Consider the following 21,799-nt stretch of genomic DNA (forward strand, 5'->3'; position numbering starts at 1 on the left):
TTTTATATTGTTTCTCATCATGCATTGTGCACTGAATGTCACAATCTCCTTTTGGCTTTCAAATTTTACTTATGTGAGAATAACAAAATAAAATTGGTCAGCAAAAGAGACCTGGAGAGACAGGCTAGATTAATAATATCCATGATTTTAAAGTACATTAAAAATGCATGCACCATGATATTCCTCCACCAGCCCAAGTTTCATGTCCCATTTCTGTTCCGAATGTCAGAAGCTGTTTCTTTCTGTGTATTTCTGCAGTACCCAGGTACTGCTGTCAGGTATCTTTCCACTCTTCTATACAGGAAAGACGTGAAGCTTGCCAGTAGTTTCTGGAAGGCATTTTGTGTCACATGAAATGAGTGACCTGTGATCCATTCTGACCTCAGGACCTGTGCTGGAGTTACCCACATCGGCAGGGGCTCAGCCACAGCCTTGTCACACACAGCATTTCCCAGCAGTTCCCGTTGCTGTTCACCAGGCATCTCCTGCCTGTGAGTGGAGGCAGTTGGGCTGTGCTTGGCAGATGCTGCTCAGCTGATGGGATCCCTGCAAACGGTGCTACCACCTTGGGCAGGCAGTAGCACTGCTGTCAGCACTAGCACGCTGAGCTGTTATTTGTGGTGTATTTCAATAAGGAAAGATAGCTGAGGAAATAAGTGTCAAAACTTAAATCATTCCACATTGTAAACTGTTGAAGTGCTTTAATTCTACAATAGTTCTGCTTCTTTCAGTTTATTTAAGTTCAGTCACAGCTAGAAGATCAGTTCCACAGTATTTCTGCAACAGCAAGTGAAACTTGCTAGCAGTCATAAGGAGGGGGAAAGGCGAAGAGTTGAAACAGTAAAGTCTAGAAAATAATGAAATGTCAGCATTACTGTGCTGGTAGCAGATCCCCAGAAAACCAGCAAAGTGCAAAAATGATCATGTAAAAGAGCCAGAAACAGAAAATCTAAGAAGGCTCCAGTACTCCCAGGAAGGTGCAGGAAGACTTTTGTTAGAAATTCAGAGAAGCCAAGAGCAATTCTTCCGGTTCTCTCCTTAGAGCGTTGATTAAGGTTATCATTCTAAATCTGCCACTCCTTGTCTTGAGGAATTCTCTTGAATTTCATCTTAGGATAAAACCTTACGTGTACTAATTTAAAAAAGGCACCCAACAGATTCTTCACTGCGCTCGTTTTGCATATATATAGGTACAGCTTCATTCCATCACTGCTCATGTGTAACAGAAAGTGCTTACATAGCAAGCTATAATTTCCCTCCTCCTGCTTAGGAAAACATCAGTATCACATGGTTGAGGCATCCCATCCCAAATCATGGACACTGTCTTATTGAAAACATGTGAAGCCAAATATCTGGTCATCAACATCGAACTGAAATGAATTTTCAGAAAACTCTTCAACAATTTCAAATAAACAAATTGTGTTGATGGACAAGTTCTAAATTCATCCATTTTAAGATGTAAATAAATCATAGTCTCAGAAACGACTTCTGTCATGCCACAGGTTTGATGTCTCCCTCCCCAAATTTTCCTCACACCTTACCTTCCTTTCATCCTGATGATTAGAGCTTCCCTTGGGACGTCTGCTCCAAGACATGCATATCCAAACAGCCACATTTATTCTAGTTTTTCACAGATCCTCTTTCCTCTCTCAGCCTAGAGCTCCAAAATGCTATTGCTTTAAAATTTCTCCATAAAACATCTCTGTCCAGCTGTCTCCTAAACAATTATCCTCTTTCATGTTTTGTTCATCTCTTTCCAACCCTTTACTCAATGTTCCTTTTGTGAATCCTTTTATTTTAAAAATTGCCTCTCCTTGTTACATATTACTGGTTTCTGTCATGTTTATAGTCAAGTGATTTAAATTTTGTTAATTTTTGCTCTACTCTCCTCAGTGTTTTTAGGTAGATGATGGTTCATAAATGTATGCAGTAATATAAAAAAGGGGAAAAAAAATAAATGAAACAGTCAAGGAAAGCTAAGAGTGAGGCTGAGACCTATTTGCAGATGTTCAATAAAGTCAAAAAGAAGCTGATTTGAGGGGATAAATTATTCATAGCTAATTATTTGCTCTTCTTTAATGCTAAATATCCTACATTTCAGCCTCCTGCAGGCAACTCAAGCAGTGATTCCTGAGTTTTTTAACAGCAACAACCACGCAGAGTTTTTGAAGTGGTTTTGGTCCCTCCGGGTTGACAGGTGCTACATAAAAAGCAGACAGGATATTGTTATTAAGACTCTTGAGAGTTTGAAGCATAAAGTCCTGTAGAATGAGCTGAGATTGTATCTTCAAAACACACATATTACAGCTTCAGTGTACTCATAGGCTCCAGGCTGTTCTTTTGGCACAGGTTTGAGCAAAGAGCAGTGTGTCAGTTGCTCTGCCCTGGGGCCTTGATGACTCCCGCTTGGGGCTGAATTATAGTTCATCATCTGCATCTAGAGTGCTGTGAGGAGAGAAGATGAGAATGGATTACTTGTCTGAAGTGCACCAAGAGTTTCTGCTTCTCCCATGCACATGCTGACTTTGCTTTTTGCCCAAAGAGCAATGGGGAAGTTCACATTCCTTCTCTTTCCCCTTGCTTTCCACCCACCCTAGGGTATGTAAAAGTTGGGCACAAAGCTCTATTTTCTCACATAAAATGTGAGATGCAGTTTGCCTGGGTCAACCTGCAAGATTTTTCTCCAAACACATAGCTCAAGCCTCAAGCTTACCGCGGATGGACATTTTGGCTTTATATAACTTGCACTCTGGCCTGTTTTATTCAAGAAAAATTCTACCTCCTTTTTAGCCTGTAATTCAGATCATTCCAAGTCTGGAATATAGCCATCAGTTGCTGAACTAAACTGTATATATATACAATACACATTATCAATCCATCACAATTGTAAATCCAATGCAAAGATTACAATGGAAAATTACTTGCTTTCTTTTTTCTTTCCTTTCTTTCTTTCTTTCTTTCTTTCTTTCTTTCTTTCTTTCTTTCTTTCTTTCTCTTTCTCTCTTTCTCTTTCGTTCTCTCTTCCCTTCTCTCTTTCTTTCTTTCTTTTTCTTTCTTTCTTTCTTTCTTTCTTTCTTTCTTTCTTTCTTTCTTTCTTTCTTTCTTTCTTTCTTTCTTTCTTTCTTTCTTTCTTTCTTTCTTCCTTCCTTCCTTTCTTTCTTTCTTTTTTTTTCTCCAAACTGTGTTATTTAAATGAACTCAGACAGCCCAAGTCAGTCCTTTGACAACCTAAGCCCTTCAGTAGTCAGTTCTGCCTGGCACACAGCCACTCACTCCTTTACTTGCCCATAATGAAATCCATTTAAACATAACAGCTCCCTGAGAATGATGTGCCTCAGTCTAAGATTACCATGAAGGAACCTACAAAACAGGCAGCTACAAAGTGAGGACTATTTATACACATCATTTTATTTGCATTGTAAAAGGCTCTTCCAATACACAATGAGTTCCAAGTCGTTTCAAGCTGGCTGCTGGAGTGCACTGTACATTTTGTATGTGTATTTCTATGTAGATAGATATGTGCATGCCGCTGAAAGGGTATTAGCTCAGCAACTTCAGAGTCAGATCAGGCTGTGAGAAGAAGTTGGTGTGTTTATACAGACACTAAGTAGTATGTTAAAGGGCTTGTTTTTTGGAAATAAAAGCTTAATTTCATTATCATAATGATGATAACATTCAGCTTTGAATGCTATTAGTTCCTGTTTACATTACTCATGGTGCTGGTCTAAGCTTCATTTGCCATCTAGACATAATTACTATTTTATTTTATTTTTTTTTCACAGTTAAGTGGAGCATTTTAGCACAGCTGAATTGCTGCAAGCCTTGGTGGAACAAATCTATTAGTGGTATGGCTTGAAACAATACACAAAAGAGCCCTGTGTGTGGTCTGCTGTACATGCTTTTCACTTCCTTATGCTAAACAATAAATCTCTGAGTCAGCTAGAACTCAGAGACTAACATCCAAAGAGAGCCGCATTTTATCTTTTATTCATTGGCAGGAACATAGCTGTAGGAGGTATTCAAATCACACTTTTATTTAAACAAACACAGCTGGATCACAGCCTCTTAATATAGCAATTCTCTAATGAAAAATAACAACATAGTATTTATCTCTTTTCTTTTGTGCAGCTCTCAATTTGCTAAAATTAGGCAGCCTTCAATCCCATACAAAATTGGCATGTTTTCATGACCAGAGCTCATAGCAACTAACTACAAAATTATAATGGGAATGTAATTATAGTAGGGCATGTGAAATACACATCCTTTTGCTGCTGTAAGCTATATGGGGTTATACAATTATGCTGTAATAACATCATTTATCTTAAAGAAGTCAGACAGCTGATTTCATTTATTTAACTTGAGTTCTCCAGTCATGTGCTGTGTCAGGTTAACATTAATGTATTGCACAAAGTAATACAATGTAAGAAGTCAGGGCTTCCCCAAGATGCATTGTTCACTTGTTTGCGCAAGTTAATTTCCTTCTTTGTCCCTGTGAGTGTTTGGAGACAACCAACTTGAGATTCAATCTCTTTAGGAGCCCAGTTAAACACGGGGTTCTATCTTTGTTGCTGCACTGCCTGTGTGGTTGTGATTTGGGGGCCAACAACTTGCAGGTAACTGCAGAAGGATGTGACTACATAAAAGAGGTGAGTCACCTGGCCACATGCTGAAAGGGATTTTGGAAACAATCACCTTGACTTCTGTATGGTGCAATGATTAGTATTGGCAAATGTTGCACTCGTCTTGGGCAAAGTAAGCATGCTGAAGTACCCAGAATACCATATTTCTGTGAGAAAGCAGTATTTAGTGATCATTTTAAAGATTATTTCAGCAGTTGTAACACACTTGGACCTAGTGGCTTGGAGAAACTAGATTTTCAAGAATGGGACAGGGCTATATGACATTAAAAAGATACTAATGGTCAGGGAGGACAGCAAGCTTCTGTATTCCCACTCAGATATTCTGGGAAGCTGTGTGACTGCACAGAAAGGATGCACAGGGAAGGGAGAATGTCATCTGAGAAAAGTCTCCTCTTTGGGAGAGAGACTGATTGGATATCAGGTGTCACTCAGCTATCTGTATTTTACTGAAATGAATAAAGATAGTAATTATTCAATGGGACAATTCAGGCACAAGCTGTAATAAAGGTCAAATCTATGGATGTATTTTACCAAGCACTGGGACGTGCACTCCTTTCATAGTCCTGCTCTGTTGCTTAGGATGGGGTCTGGAATATCACCAGGTAGGTGTCTCCATAGTCACTCTTGGCTTGGAGGGGTTTAGGGCTGTTGTGTGCTTGTCTGAGGAATCACCACCTCAGATCTGGATCCCTCAGAGGGTATTGTGGCAAGGGGACACTGACTTTGCCTCTCTTTTGGACAAGGGGATTTAAAAATGATGTTTTTAATCATGGCTTAGCAGCAGACTTGGGTTAATGGTTGGACTTGATCTTAAAGGTCTTTTCCAGCCTAAATGATTCTGTGATTCTGTGATCATAACATCATTGTAACTTTATGCTTCCCTTTGCATCCCCTTTGCATTCCCTTTGCAAACATTTCTAACAGACATTATGAACTCTCTCTGTTCCTAGAGTATTAAATGTGTCTTTATTTGTGTGACAAAATATGCTGTTCTTGATGAAGGAAGCCAGTTTGGCTTTCCTAAGCAGCCATCTATTCACTGTATACGTGTAATTCCTGATGTAGAGGAGGGTAAATAAACTCCCTGTTCATTTCAGAAAGCTGGTGTTTAGCACACTTTCTATAATAGATTTTGAAAAGAGTTCAGCCTGTTTAAAACAATAGCCATATGGTTCTCAATACTGGAGGGCTGGCCAGAACATAAATGGATATGACACACGTTGTCAATAAAAAGTCATTATACCACTAAACACACATCTGCAATTTTAAGGACATTTGGGGTCCAAGTCCACGTTTGCTCAAATGTATGGATATTTCATTTGAGCTGAATTTCGACATTGTTATTTTGGATTACAAGCTCCATTACCCAGTAAAAATATCAAATTTTCTTTCATTTCAGTCAAATACTTTGGTTTTTTTAAACAAGCTTATTTGCACTTGTACCTAACATACTGTGTTGTCTACTCTTATTTTTTGAGGTTTTCTTCTTCTGTCACTGTAGATGTATCTATGATATAACATCAGAGCTATGCTATCTTCCAGAAGCTGTTGGTCAAGTTTTATTGTCTTTTGAGTGAGACCTGGCAGGCCAAAATATTCCCCAAACACTGAGTGTCTCTAAGTGCCAAACTGCAGCTCCAGAAAACATAATTTTACTAACAGGGGCTTTTGGTTTTACTTTTTGCCATGAAATGCTCAGCATTTTTTAAATGCAATCAATGTTTCTGCAATCTAACCTCCCTTAAGTAAATGTGGGTTTATAATATGTACTTCTCTGGTTTTAGAAACAGTTTGTAGGAGCTGAGACTATTCATCACAATGTTACTGAGAGACAAAAATTTCTGCATAAATGGCTCTCTGAGACAGGCTTTTTTTCTAAAGGGACAGTTGCAGCTGGCTATTATGTGCCCATGAAGACATTTTTGAAGCTTGGAAGCTAAAGCAAAAATACAGTGAAGAGTTACTTACAAAAACATAATGGTGAGTTCTTGAAACCTCAGGTAAGACAGAATCTGATCATAAAACAGGCTATAAATTACAATATGCAGTCTCAAGATTGTATCAAATAAAAAGCTGAGAAAGGCCCTGAAAGTTGAGAAAAGCTCAGAAAATTTCATCATTATCTCCTGCAGGCTTAAGGAGTGAGCTATCTTTTCATACCTCAGAAGAATCTATGGAGAAGTGCTGAATAGTTTTCCTTTAATTCAGACAGCAGTTCTTGAAGAGCTTTCCTCTTCAGTCAGTGTGTGATTCCACTTTCTGAACAAAATGGTGCTCTACTGTTTTTAGTGTTCTATTTCCCATCTCTATAGTTATCATGTCTCTCTAACATGTTTACTGGTGTGTTTGGGGAGAGACTGTTTACAAGGACCTGTGGTGACAGGACAAGGGGCAATGGCTTCAAACTAGAGAAGGGTAGATTTAGATTGGATATCAGGAAGAAATTCTTCACTAGAAGGGTGGTAGAACACTGGAACAGGTTGCCCAGGGAGGTGGTTGAGGACCCTTCCCTGGAGATATTCAAGGTAATACTCATTGAGGCCCTGGGCAACTTGGTCTAGTTGGGGATGTCCCTGCTGACTGTTGGGGGGGTCTCTTCCGGCCTTGACCATTCTATGATTCTATGTTTCTTGTTTCACCACTCATTGAAAACCCGTTTTGCACTATCAGAAATCCTGCAAAATTCAACTAGGAGCCACTTGGGTGGAATGAAACTTTGAGAATAGAGCTTATGAACACAGCCTGCATTCTAGAGATGTTTGGAAAGGTGTGGAATAGAAGAGTAGTTGGTGACTAAATACTCCCAGAAAGACATTTGGCAAACACTGCTACTCTTCCAGGGACTGTCCACCCCCGACTCAAAGTGAAGAACAAATAAATTAACCTTGGCATTGTCCTTGAGGAATGAAGCTCAGTCAAAATGATTTCTTTCTATGGATGCCTTGCAGATCATTGTAATGACAAGTAACTTGTCTGGGCACTGTGACAATTTGTGGATTTTGTCTTTGGATGTGAAGTTTCACTGAACACCGCACTCATAAATGCAGATAAATTCCTTTTGGATCTAATTCCACTATGGTCCACTCCACTATTAGAGATGGGTGTCAAACATTAAGATGGGATAAAGCACTCAGCTGTTCCAGAAGTTTATTCCAAACCATTTGAATAAACTAAGCTGAGGCAGAGCAGCCTCAGGAGAACAAGCTCTCTCACAAGATGTTTGATACTTCCTGTTTCTGATTTTACAAAAAATAAATATTTCTAAGTAGTGATTTAGCTTTTGTGCTTCTATTCCTGATTAAATCCAGGAAATGTGACATTACACTGGGGAGCTAAATGAAATGAAGGGAGGGAAATCAAGCCACTTCATGATATATCACAAGCATCCTAGTTTAGATTCTTGGAGAAGTGAGTGATTCTCCCATTTCCAATATGCAGGTCTTAAGAAGAAAAGCAGAAGTACCAATTCACAGCTTCAGCAGCATAAGTCAGAGTGACATAGATGGAAGAAAATTCATTCCCCAAAATGAAGTATGGTTAGAAAGTCAGCATAACTGTTAAGTGGCAGTATGTTACTGGCTATGTCATTATTCTGCAGAAGGCGTCAAAACAAGCAGGACCTCAAACATAAATGTAAATGGAATTAACAGGGAAGTAGTACTGGTTTCTAAACACTGGCCTTCACTTTCAGTGATCATCAGGAATACCAGCACTGGAACCTGCTGATGGAATTTCATCTTTAAGATGCAAAGCTTTGGATGGCTCTAGGAGAAAGACGTTTTTGTATTTGTGTATGAGAGGCTCCACAGAGTTTGCACTAAATGCAAACTGGAAAAAGCACAATCCTGGCCATTTAGAAGCCTGCCCAAATGTGCATACTATGTGTCCTTTCTTGCAGGGAGGTCTAGCCTGTCCATTCATTTTTATGGTGAAATTTGGGATGAGTGTCTTGCATAATTGCTGTAATGACATGGTGCAGGAAGACCTTTTCTTTGCTCTCACAAATGAATACAGAGTTCATCTGCCAGTACATTGACAGCAAACACAACCTCATTCTGTCTGTGTTCCAGTTTTTCCAGATTCCATGTGGCTGCATCAATGCAGCATCAAGTTGAAGTTAATGTATTTACTGGCAGGGCTTTCCTGTTCAGGCTTGGTGTGATGTTAATCACAAGGCTTTGGCCACCTTGGAAAGTGGACAGGTTGAGCTTGTGTCTGTTCACAGCATGCCATATAAGACCCTGCAATCATTGGAATTCTGAGGCCACTTCCACTTTGAACACACTTTTTGTACGCTTGCTTGCATTCTTAATGCACAGTATTCAGCTGCCTCCCCTCCTCCTTCCTTTCAGCAGCATCAGCACAAGGCTAATTTTGATACAAAGCCTGGGGCAACCTGTCAAAAAGTTTAAAATCAGATTTTTGATTTATTATATCATCATGAGGAAGACATCAAATGTATTTTATCAGATGTTTTTGCTGAATTGTTGAACTATTAGTTGTATTTTCCCTCCCAAACTGGGTGCAATGGACTACTTGTGTTAATGACTCCTGAGTACCTACACCAACATGATACTTTTGCTCATGGCTTACACTTCCATTGGGTGGTACCTTAGGCAGAGAATATAATGATGGTAGGCAACATTTTAAACATGGAGTGCTAAGAAAGTGTTCTTTTAGAAATAGCCACAGAGCTGATTCAAGGTGCAGATTAAGTGATAATCCCTTTAACATGGTTTCAGAATGGCTGAGCTGGCTGCTCCTGAGAAGTAAAAGATGTTTTCTAGCCTCTTAGTGATAAGTTATGTCCCAGCTTTCACTGTCAGCACCAGCACTGAAAGTACCTTGTCCTGTTCTCATCCCTTTCCTCACCTGGCTTTGTCCCTAACTCCACATTAAGAAGAGGAATGGAGAAGAAAGAATCCAAGTTCTGGGAAGTGGTATGTAGGTCGTGTATCCCTGATTAGTTCCAGCCACAGTACAAAGAAAAACTAAGTAAATACTGACCTTAAAAAATACTTTTTGATGCTTCTGCTTTAAATCACTTAAATCTCACTTTTGAAGACTTCTTTCTATAACCTTATTCAGCTTTCACAAGGAGCAAAATTCTGTAAAGCCCCACATGGGGAGGAGAGATTTTTATTTTAATAAACCTTCTTGAATTGATTTCTTCTGTGGGGCACTAGGCCAGGAGAGTGTGGAAAGCAAGGAGAGAAAAAAACAACAAAGCAGACATCAGTCAGCCAGACAGGCAGCATGCACATACTGCTGAGCTCTCTCCCACAACAGCAACACACAGGAGTCTTTGCCTGCAAACACATTGGGTGCTACCTTATAGATCCAAACAGGCTGGAGCTCCACGGACTTCCTTTTGAGAGAAAGATATAAAGGAAAACTGGGGAAGGGTACTCCTTCTTTCCTTCTTTCTTTACTCTGGGCCACATCTGGCAAAATACAGAACAAACAAAGAGAACTATGTAGACAAAATACTTCTTTTGTTTTCCGAAGACTGCTAATCTTTCATTCTGTCTTTAATCAAGGAAACTTCGTTCAGAAAACTGCCTTTTCACCCAACCACTTCATTATCCTTATTTACTGACAATAATAAGATAAAGAACATATATTGTTTCTACTTTCCAGTTAGATGTGCTGAAGTACACAACCATGGAAGAGGAGCTCAGGGTTCAATTCCAGAAGGTACTTCATTAACAATAATGACATATAACCCCATACATACACTTCGCAGCAACCTGCAAAGGGTTAAGGAAAGACCTATTTGCCTCCCCCATCTGTGAAAAAGTGCCAATCAGAAAACAGCTGCTATAAAAGGCTGCAGCCCAGCAGGAAGAGGAGTGGTATGTGGAGAGGTGTTGGAGAAGCAAGCTGTAGGAGGTTAGCCTGCCAAGGAGGGCTGATGGAGATAGGAAGGGTAGGAAGATTTTTATCCTTTGTTTGTTCAGTCCTGGGTTGAAGGAGAAGGTGGGTGTGGGGTGCCTGGTTTTCAGTGGGAAGGAAATGTCAGCTTTGGGAACCCCATATATTTGGTCTCTTTATTGGCTGTGTGACCTTCCAGGCTTTGGGGAGTGATTTTTGATTCAAAGTTGCTGAATACTGTGCCCCCCTCAACCCAAAAGATGAGTTCAATGAAAAGCCATGAGTCTAGCAGGATATTTGTATCTCTCTGCCTTTGTACTCCAGAACTTGTAGGTTGTTGTGCTTTTGTTTACTGTGGATGTGCTGCCAACAATTTATGTAGAAAAAAGAGGTGTTCACAGGGTTAGGTTTCAAACTCAGTAACTTTACTTTTCTCCCCACCTTAAGATGTGCCACAGAGACACAACACAAGCAGAGAGACAGAACTTTTTGGATGTTACTGGAGAGGAGGTGGGATTGTGACATTCATGCAGGTTTAAGCTTCCTGTGAGACTTCTCTCCCCTTATGCAATTCCTTACTTCAGTCCTTGCAATCTATGTAGAGGCAACTGTACTCTGCAGGTGTTGGTAAGTACTGGTATAATCCTGGGATCTCATTAAATGTAAACAGGTCTGAGGGGGAAAAGGGTCATTTAAATTACTATTAGCACAAAAGTATGCACTGGAGCTTGGAATGAAAAGGCTTAAGGAAGTTGAAAAATGCCTTCAGCAAAATAAGATGTGATAGAAATGATGTGTCAGCTATCAAAGACACTGACTAGGAGCTGAAAATGGCAGTAGAAATACATTAATAAAACCTGAAAACAACAGCTTAAGGTGTTTGGTAGCTGGTTTTCCTCATCTCTGTTGAAGAAATGGAAAGATGATATCTGAGAATGAAGAATATACCCTGATCTTGCTTATGTCACCTGTCAACAAATCTGGTGTGGACTTTCAGTGTTGTGTTCCTCAAATATTTAATTTTGTACTCATTAGTTCTTACCTGTGGAGTAGAATGCACAAGGGAGAGCAGAAGCCACATGACAGATCTGCAGGTAAATTCATCTGCAGAGAACTTCACTGTGTAGCTACTGCTAAGGTTTCTATGTGTGACAGCAATGGACTGGAAATCATAACTGTCTGCTAACCAAGCCAAAACCAGGTAGCTCTGCTGCTTGTATGAAGTAGGACCTTGTTGAGATTGGAATGGGGGAATGACTCCATAGTGCTTCTTGTTGTCCAAACCACTTAACCTACTTTGAGCTCTGCTCATGGTACTTAGGATGAGACTACTGGAAATGTTGATGTTGGTATGGATTCTTGAATTTTATTTTTTGTGTTATTTTGGTGTCTCTTTCATATTGTAAGCTGATTCTACCATCTTGTGTGGGGTCCTTGTCTGTGACAACCATTCCTGTACTGAACTTACCTAAAGCAGTCAGTGGTCTTGAAGGTCAGTGCTAAGCATCTTGGAATGCCTGCAACCTGCCTTGCTTTGTGTGCCTCTGTGGAAAGAAAATTGCTGGTGGTTAGAATCCTGAAGGAGATCATTCTGGGCAAAGCAAGAATTTATTCTTAAAGAACAGTGATTCCACTCCATTACTTGAATTTGGAATTCTTGGTTCTTACTAAAGCCATATGATATACTGCTCAGACACCTATCTGTATACTGACATTGGGAACCATGTATGTACCATAGCACAAAGTCAGAGTTGTTGATTATGCATACTTGGATGAGTATATTGGTCCCAGAGTGTATAAAGAGTTGGCAGATTGCCTACTGGGATACCATGATACTGGCTCTGTCAGATCTTAGCTCTTATGTTGTATGCCTTTTACAACATCTACAACACTACCTGTGGGTGAGTTATTTTCATAGTCACAAGGCCCATAAATTTTTTAAATGGAAGCTAAGATAAGTGTGACCCCAAAAGCAGGGGATGAGTATGCAACAGAAATAGTGCCTGTAATTTAATGCTCAGCTACTCCATTTGGGACCACCATTGTGTTGGTGAACTATGAATGAGAGTCCTGAGATATCGCCAGCTGCTGCTCCAGCAATTCTAAGAAGCTGCTCTAGAAAGTAGCTTAATTTTTGTTTGTCATGTCTGCACCTCCATCTCTTCAACTGCTTGGGAAGTATTTTTGGGCAAGATGCACTTGACAGGTAGGAGGGGGCAGGGGGGAGGGAAATGAAGCAAAGCAAAATGCTGGTTTCTTCCAAAGACAGAAGTGTTACCATGTTGGCTGGGGCTCTCATGTTGCGATGTTAACCATATAGAAAAATGGCGTGGAAAGGAAAGCTTGAGTGTGGTTGGGAGTTCTCACAGTCCTGTTTTTGTGTTATTTGTGTTTGTGACAGTATCAGCTTTTTCCACATAAATACCCGGAAGGCAAAATTTCATTTTTTTTCTGCAGAAGCTCCAATAAACAATCACTTGGTGCCTGCTCTGCAAACTGACCCTCTTCCTGAGATAGAAATGTGAGGGCTTTGCTTGTTGTCAATGAGCCTGTCATGGTTTTCAACATGTTACTTTGCAAGAAATTCGTTTCCAGTGATCAGCTTATAAACCTGCCATAAGGAAGTGTGTTTTCACACTAGTCTAGTGTACTTCTTGTTTTCAAACTCTCAGGGACGTAGAAATACACCAGATTTTTGGCAGCACATGGTTTAAAAATCAGCACCAACGTATTTATTGAACATCTCAAATGGGTAAAGGAAAGGGCAGGTTTCATCAGGGGTCAGTAAACAACGAACATCTGCCTTGCCAATCTTTTCCTTTGCTGCAGTTTTGTGCAGTTCCAAAAATCCTTCAGACATATGTTGAACAGAGTTTCAAAGCACCCAAGCCTCCTGCTTCTGCTAATATTTTGGCCAGTGCTTAACCCTATGTAGTTCAGTCAGGATTTTTTTTTTCTGACTGCAACCAAATTGGATACAGCGGATTTGGCTAGTGTTTCAGGTTGGGAAACTGAGGTTTCTGGTTTCCAGAAGGTTAGATGTAGTATGGGTAGAAGCTGTGGAAGCCTCTTGTGCAGTTACCCAGGAAAAACAGATGAGTGAGACATTAAGTGATGTTCTTCACCCCTCTTCGTCAGATCTTGGCATGTGACACTTAGTGTTAATGTACTTATTGCAGTACATCCCTGCCCAGCACAATCTGCCCCAATTGGCCATAATAAAAAGTTCCACAGTGGTCTTCAGCCAAGCAAATGTTTGACCTAATAATGCATCTTACAGTCTGCCTTGGAGCTCAGCAATGCCTTGCTGTGCAGGACATGACAATGCTGTCTGGAGGTCAAGCTAAGCTAGTCCTGCCAGCAAGGAATAGCCATCTGGTGACCTCTCACTGAACGCATCAGCCTTCATTCCACAAACATCCAGTCAGTGGGTTGCCAGCAGGTGCATTTAATTCTGAGTCTGGGCTTTGGGAATAGTGTGCAGGGAGGGAAGTGATCTGTAATGAAGCTCTGCTCCAGTCCACATGAGGCTTTTTTTGATAGACTGACACCCTGCAGCAAAGAGCAGGTTGACCCCGTGGATCACGAGGAGTAACTTACTCGTAATTCTCTGCGCTATCAAAGCATTGGTGAACTGAAGCTGGTGAATATCTTCAGGAGTAGTCACAAGAAGAATCAGTTGCAACCATCCAGCACAAATGTGATTTGCTTTTAATTTCTAAAACCCAGAAAGCTAAATCTCCTGGACCAAGTTTGCAGGCAGCAAATGAAAGGGGCCAAAAGTGTAGTGTTGGAGAACCTGAGACTAAAGCCCAGTCCCAAGAGCATTTTTTGGCAGTGTACAGCATTCTGTTCAATCCTTACTTAATTTGTCTGAAATGTTTATTAGTGTAAATAATGATGCTGATCTTGGACAGCAGAAAGGCTTTGCTAAGGACTGAGCAGAAATTCATTGTTCATTGCACTGCTGAACTTCATCAGATATTCTGTATCTTTAAATATTATTTGGATCATGTGTGATAGCCCAGTCCTCTATTAGCTCAAAACAATGTGTGGCAGGGCTGATAGCCCTTAATGGTTCTATTGTCTCAAAGTGTGACATACCTAGTCTGAGTAGACAGGGAGTTGGTTTTGAGGGCCTTTAATAGCCTTCATGGAGAGCTGTTGGCCGGGCAGACTGGTTTATCAATGAAAAGAAACCATTTCTGTGGAGGTGGGAATTCCCTCTTTAAAACCACTGCAACAGCACCATGAAAAGGCCAAAGGCACACCTCACTCTTGCATAACTCTTTGTGATTTGGAGAGACATCCTCTGTAATCTTTCCTTTGCCAAAGGGTATAAAAAGGGCCACAGCTTTTGGGGTCCATGCACTGCATCTACTTCAGAAGACCCTGAGGGGATATACCCCTCCTTATGAGGCTTTATAAAATATCAACACCCTTTGTTCTTTTTTTCCTCTTACTTGTTACCTCTAGTTTTTTTGGTTTTTTGCTCTTGTCTTCCCTGCCATTTCCCCTCTGTTCTAGTCCAATCTAATAAACTGAACCCATCAGCCATTTGGTGTCAGTTCACCTTAATTTACTCCAAGGGAATTTTTTAATCTTATCATTACCTCCCACACTACTCAGGGTTTGCTTTAGACACTAGGTTGTGACACCACGTCTGAACTGAAAAATGTCTCCCTGGATGGAAAACCTTTCTCCATTTTTAAATAAGGTTTGCACTGGGTGGGAGAGATTGTGCTGGATTTTATCCTGTATGCAGTAACTTGTCCAAAAAACCTATAGATATATAACTGGCCTGTACTGGTGTTGTTTCTCACCCACTTGAATGGTTTTAGGCAGTTACATGTTGTAATAAGGTCATGAGTTTATTCTTTTTAGCTCAAACTGTTGCTGGGAAAAGATCTTCAGGATCTGTCTTTGAAATGGGAAGAGAATTAGAAATGCAATGGATGTAGTCAAGTAGAATTGCTGATCAGACATTGAGGGGAAGAAAAACTGAGTAGCTGATTTTTTTCATTAATTTTTCCCTAGCAAATGCAGTTCTGTCAAACTGAAAAACTCTGGAAAGCAAGTTGCCTGGTGGGATTTCACTCATTTGTATATTTCTGTTGTGGCAAAAGAAGGAATATTCTAACAATGTCTAAATGTTACATTTGGATGCTCTAAAAATCAAGCAGTTCAGTTTTCAGCTGCTTGTACAGTGAACCTCAAGTCCAAATGTAAATGGAACATTCTCAAGGAACAGAATATTTTGATCCATTTTTGGAAAGTATTTTTCCTGACGAACACAAGTTGTAGGGTTTAGATTTTATTCTGAATAAATGAAACCAAGCTTCATGAAGCATGATGTCCCTTTGTGGCTCTGCTGGTGAAAAAGTGTTGGTCAGAGATAAGACAGGTCATGTAATGATTTCATTGGGTAAAAAAAAAAAAAAACAAAAAACACCACACCAAGAAACCACAAGACTTTATTGCTGTGAAGTACTTGCTTACACTTAACTTCTATCACGTACAAATTCATCTTTCATGAAAGAAGCCTTTCGATATGTAGTGACTTGTCTCTCTTTACCAGTCAGAGTCAAATATGTAATAACTGAAAACAGCTAGAATGCCTCTATCTTGCTAACAGGATCTTTGCACAAATTAGACACAGAATCATGCACTATTTAAACAGGGAATCATTGAATTTATTTGGCTAACAAGCCAGTTAAAAATGCAGAGACGTCAATCTAATTAACCTAAATCTTACTAAATTTATTGTGATCAGAAACTAAACAACATTTCTTATTCCTGCATTCTGGTCCAAAGTATCTCTATCCCAACAGTACCTGGTTATGTTTGAGATAGGGAAGAAAATGTTTAGTGTCTTCAATGACAGCAGGTGCTGTTCTCTCAAAATGAGTCCAAACTCTATGAATCCTCTTAAGACTCTGTACTATCTGAACATGGACTGAAGGCCTCAGTAAGAACCAAGATGGCAAAACATGGATTTTTCTTCCATGCTAAAGCCTCTCACTGATAAAGGCTCTTCCTTGGCCATACACAACATACAAGTGCAAGTTTCTTTCCAATGCCATCATACAGCAGTGATATGCACAGCCATTTCATGTCTGAAGTTCCTGTCATCTAGTATTGGTTATACCTTGATGTCTCTAGAGTTAGAGACTAATCTTGGTACTCTATGTCAGTGAGCAGGGAGATGGGTGACTGTTTCTCCATGTATATACCAATCTAATAGAACTTATTCCTCAGTTACTTGCCATACAGAGGCAATACCAGAGGTAGACAGGCCAAAACACAGTATTTTAGCAGGTCTGTAACACAGCCTTTTCCACAACCAAGATCCAACTGAACTGCCTTGGCAGAAAGCCAGACACATACGCAGGAGTAGCTACCTACTCCTGGGTTCATTGTCTAGTATCACCCGCAGCCCCTTACTTGCAGGACACAAGCATAGTGTTTTTGATATGCTCCTGCTGGATGATCATGCAAGGATGTGATGGTGCTGAGCTGAATGACACTCTTCTAGCTGTCTTGCTCCATACTGAAGCTCTTTTATTACTGATTGCAAGGAATCAGATTGTACTTACAGGGTCAAAGTTCAAGTATCTACTGTATAATTCTCTTGTAGCACTGTAATGAGGCAAGCTTGTATTAATACCACCTCATCTTGGAAGCCTTCAAAGCCTGTCAGTATGTCTGATAGTGTTTGGCACATAGATATGACAGTGAATGGTAATTTGCAAGTGCTTCAAATGGACAGAAAATAGTTTTCATTATTTTTACTTGATGAGGAGTGGAGTTGAGTACTGTGTAAAAGCTCAGATACTATTTAGTCTGTGGTGTTCCTTGACAGGTGGCTGCGAGTGGTACAGCATGTCCCATCCTTGGAGCAGGTCTTGAGAGGTTGGGTTCAGTTCCTGGGCTCAGCAGTAACCTTTTGGGTGACCTTGGGTAGAGGAAGCAGCTTGTTTACTGCCTTTGTCAAAATGCTTTGAGAGTTACAGACAAATGCTATATGGAGAGAAGGCATGACTGTTGTGTTGATGGGTGTTGGGGAAACATGGGTTATGAAAGAACAAATGAGTGTAACAAATAACAAAGAGGACCAGGAAAGCAGTGGAGAAGGCAGGAAGGGGCAACTGCTCTTCTCTGCTTCTGTGGGAGCTGAATGAGAATGTCTGAGTGCCAATGTACTCATGCCCTTGGCACCAGGACTTCTGACAAACCAGCCAGTCTACTATCGTATTGGCTTTTCCTTCTGCTCTCTGCAGACCAAATGATGTACTTCTCCTTTGAAGAAGCTGTAATTACAGAAGAGCCCAGTAGCACTTTCCTGTGGTGGTAATGGATATATCAGTACTTCCACAAAGTCCCTTGTGAGGGATTTACAGCTCTGCCATTAATATTAGCCACACAATGGATGTATAAGCCGCTTGCCCAAAAGTCTTAAAAAAAAGTTTAAAGGAGCGTAGCAAATCTTAGTGGGCCTTGTCCAGAAGCAAACTTGCTTCTGAGTGATTTTAATGTGATTTGGTTAGAATATTTCTTGTTTGTATGTAGAAGCCCATGTCTGGCTTTAGGGTGACTTATTTCAGCCTGTCCTGACTTTAATAAACTAGAGGTTAAGCAGGCATTCTGTAATGATTCACTCTTTGTGCACAGTATCCCCTGTGCTGAACAGGTTTGGTATCTATGGGATTAAATAAAAGAAGCTTCTGATCATACAAATAACAGGCAGTGTTTAGTCAAACTGGTTTTGAATGTCACTGTAGTTAAGATGCTATGGATTGTGTGCAACCACAGCCTAAAAAGACAGGAGAAATACTGAGACTCCAGCTATGTTATTGCTATCATGGTGTTGAAACTCAGAGGAAATATTAGAATCTCTTGGTTCAGTTTAACAGAACAGCACAAATATCCTTTTATCCTCTCCCATCTCCTTTGTTACACTGGGTAGACTCAAGAAAACGTTTCTGTGAGTTAAAAATTACAGACACACTGAAATAAACAAAAGCTTTGAATGTCAGAGGTAAAGCTGAAGGGTTTTTCCAATGGATGATCTTCAGTATCAGGAATTCATGGTTCAAAAGGCACTTTCCTCTGGTAATGGAGTCTGAGGCAGTGTTAATATGTATGGCTTTCCCATTCTGAGAAAATACTTCTGGCAGGAGGGAGGGGGAAGGAGAATGGGGAAGGACGCTTCTTTAGAATGGAGATTTCCTTACAAGCAAAGAATATGAAGCAATACAGGAGGCTTTGCAGGGTCATCAAAGGAAGATTTTAACAATCAAGTCAGATCCTGGGATGTCCATAGAACAGTGGACTGACCCTGGGTTCTTGGACGCTTTCCCAGTTTTGTTTTTTTCTTTCTGTGTTTTACAGGCTTTGCAATCCCTTTGCTTAGTTATGGCTTTAGAGTGGAAGTTCTTCTACACAAGAACTTGCTGTTCTGTGCTCCTGTATTGTGCAGTGCCATGGGTTCCACTGATGACTTTGCTCATCACTAATATTAATATTTATTGCTGCTGCTATTGCCATCACTTAACAAATTGATTAGGAAATGGAGAATAACATTCTAAGAGAGCCTCTTGATCAGCACTTAATCAAGACCCAATCTGATCTGTGATTTTTTTTTTTAAAGTATTTTTTCTGTGTCTGAGGACAATCTAAGTTAGGAATTAAAGAAAACAGACAGCTGTCTGTCTAATAGCCTTTTTTTCCTCTTTTTTTTTTTTTGGTAGAATATGCTTTTATATTGAAAACTGGAATGTATGAATGGGTTTCACAAATCTTTGTTATCCTACAAAGGTGTGTTTTCTTGCTGAACATAAGAATGGAGCAGGTCCAGAGGAGGGCCATGAAAATGATGAAGGTGTTGGAGCACCTCTGCTATGCAGATAGGCTGATGGAACTGTGGGTCTTCAGCCTGGAGAAGAGGAGACTCTGGGGAGACCTAATAGCAGCATTCCAGTACTTAAAGGGGGCTACAGGAAGGATGGGGAGAGACTGTTTACATATGCCAGCAGTGACAGGACAAGGGGCAATGGCTTCAAGCTAGAGAAGGGCAGATTGCATATTAGGAACAAGCTCTTTACTATGAGGGTGGTGGAACACTGGAACAGGTTGCCCAGTGAGGTGGTTGGGGCCCCTTCCCTGGAGGTATTCAAGGCGAGGCTCAATGAGGCACTGGGCAGCCTGATCTGTTTGAGGATGCCCCTGCTGACTGTGGGGAGGTCAGACCAGACGACCTTTGGAGGTCCCTTCTGGCCCAGACTATTCTATGATTATTCTAAATTTTAGAGCAAAAATTACTGAAGTCTTATGCTAGGATATTAAATATTTTCAAGAATTCTTGTACCTTTGTAAGCTATAGCTGTAGCCCTTCTTCTGGCAAGAAGCTCCTCTTGTTGCTAATGGAGAGGTGAAGGGGTATTCTCCTGATTTTTCTCTTCAATATAGCATTGCAAGGGAAGCTGAAATTACACTTAGATGCAGAATTTGTGGAAGTGGCTTGATGCTACAACTTCAGAATTTCCCAGCACTGCTTCTCATGTTACCGTTGCAATAAATATTGGCAGTGCCATAAAATTTAATAATATCAGTATCCGCACGAGTTCAGTACATGTGGGCTAGTAACTTCCTAAGGGATATAATAATAATAAACTAGGTTGGGAGAGACCTTCAAGATCATCGTATCCAACCCGCCTAAACAACTAAACCATGGCACCACGCACCCCATCAAGTCTCTTCCTAAACACCTCCAGTGATGGTGACTCCACCACCTCCCTGGACAGCCCATTTCAATAGGCAATCACCCTCTCGGTATAGAACTTCTTCCTAACATCCAACCTAAACCTCCCCTGAAAAGTGGTGTCAGAAGTGGGATTCGAACCCACGCCTCCATACGGAGACCAGAATACCCAATCTGCCACAGGAAGGCGCAGAACGCCTTGAGTCTGGCGCCTTAGACCACTCGGCCATCCTGACACTGCACATGCCTAGCAGTGCAACTAAATTACAGGAATAACTGCTTGTGTGCCCTTAAAAGTGGTACAAAGGACTGGAGATGAGAAACTTACTTTATCACAGAGGTCTCAGGAAAAAAAGAGAGACAAAGGGCTGGTCCATTGTGATGATGTTCTGGCCACCTGACTACATCAGTCTTCAGAGGAAGATTTTTTTTTTTTTTGGCAAGGAGACTGCACAACAAGCTTCCAAAAAGAGAGGTGCAAGGTTTCTATACGTCTTCTGTGGATCTTGTGTTCTGTGTGGAAGCACTTTCCATGCCCATGAAACTCATCCTGGTGCTTCAGCTTCATCTTGTCAGGCAAAGTGGTAGAAGTCCCCATGGGTTTTTTTTTTCTACAAAACTAGGAGTGGGGGCACTGCTTAGCTGAGTTCACACAACTTAAACTTAGGAGAATGTTTCTGAAGATTCAGTCAGTCTAAAATTGTAGTTATAGCTGAGTAATATTGCAGACTTGTTAGACACTCGACCCATACCATATTTAATATGTTCAGGATTAATAACTTATTCAGCCTGGGACATGATGAATGTCCGTGTCAAAGTCTAATCATATCTGGCTTTTGTTCTAGCATATTCCAGAGACAAAACATTCTTTTATGGCTCTCCTAGCCTATGCATTTTTAAAAACACAGAATAAAAAGTCTTGGCAACAAGCCAGTCACTAGAATGATATTCATTCCAGGAATATTTTTAAGACCACTGCTTGATATTCATCCTCCTGGTATTCTTCAGTTCTTCACTTGAAAATTGAAACATCCTTTTTTATTATTGTTTAAAAACTATATGTGGTTTCAGCCCATTCTAGTAACAAGACCTAAAATCTATTGATACAAACTATTTATTTACTTATCTAATTAAAAGCTATCAGGGTCATTTAAATTTACAGAAGTTCAGAATAGGTTGTAAAGTCAGAGTATGATTATGTATTTCATTCTTCATCCCTTATGAGACATTCAGGTGAGCTACTACTACTTACATTTCTTGTGTGGAGAGCTCTAGAAACAGCAAAGAACCACATTTTCTTCCTGTTCCTCAAGTCTCAGTAATATCATAGAATGTTTTGGGTTGGAAGGGACTTTAAAGATCACCTCGTTCCAACCCCTCTGCTATGGGCATGATCATCGCCCACTAGACCAGGTTGCACAAGGCCTCATCCAATCTGGCCTTGAATGCCTCCAGGGAGGGGGCACCCACAGCCTCCCTGGGCAACCTGTTCCAGTGTCTCACCACCCTCACTGTAAATGTAAAA

General features: G+C 40.5%; 1 non-coding gene across 1 annotated transcript; it reads right to left on the reverse strand.

Moving 5' to 3' along the window:
- Positions 1 to 20,394: 20,394 nt before the first annotated feature.
- On the reverse strand, positions 20,395 to 20,510 carry TRNAL-CAA (transfer RNA leucine (anticodon CAA)). The gene is made up of 2 exons: positions 20,473 to 20,510; positions 20,395 to 20,440 (listed from the first exon to the last, which is right to left on the reverse strand). It is a non-coding gene; the product is annotated as a tRNA-Leu (tRNA).
- Between the last annotated feature and the right edge of the window lie 1,289 nt (positions 20,511 to 21,799).

The sequence above is a fragment of the Dryobates pubescens genome, chromosome 11, assembly GCF_014839835.1.
Source record: "Dryobates pubescens isolate bDryPub1 chromosome 11, bDryPub1.pri, whole genome shotgun sequence".
In the NCBI taxonomy this organism is placed as follows: Eukaryota; Metazoa; Chordata; class Aves; order Piciformes; family Picidae; genus Dryobates; species Dryobates pubescens.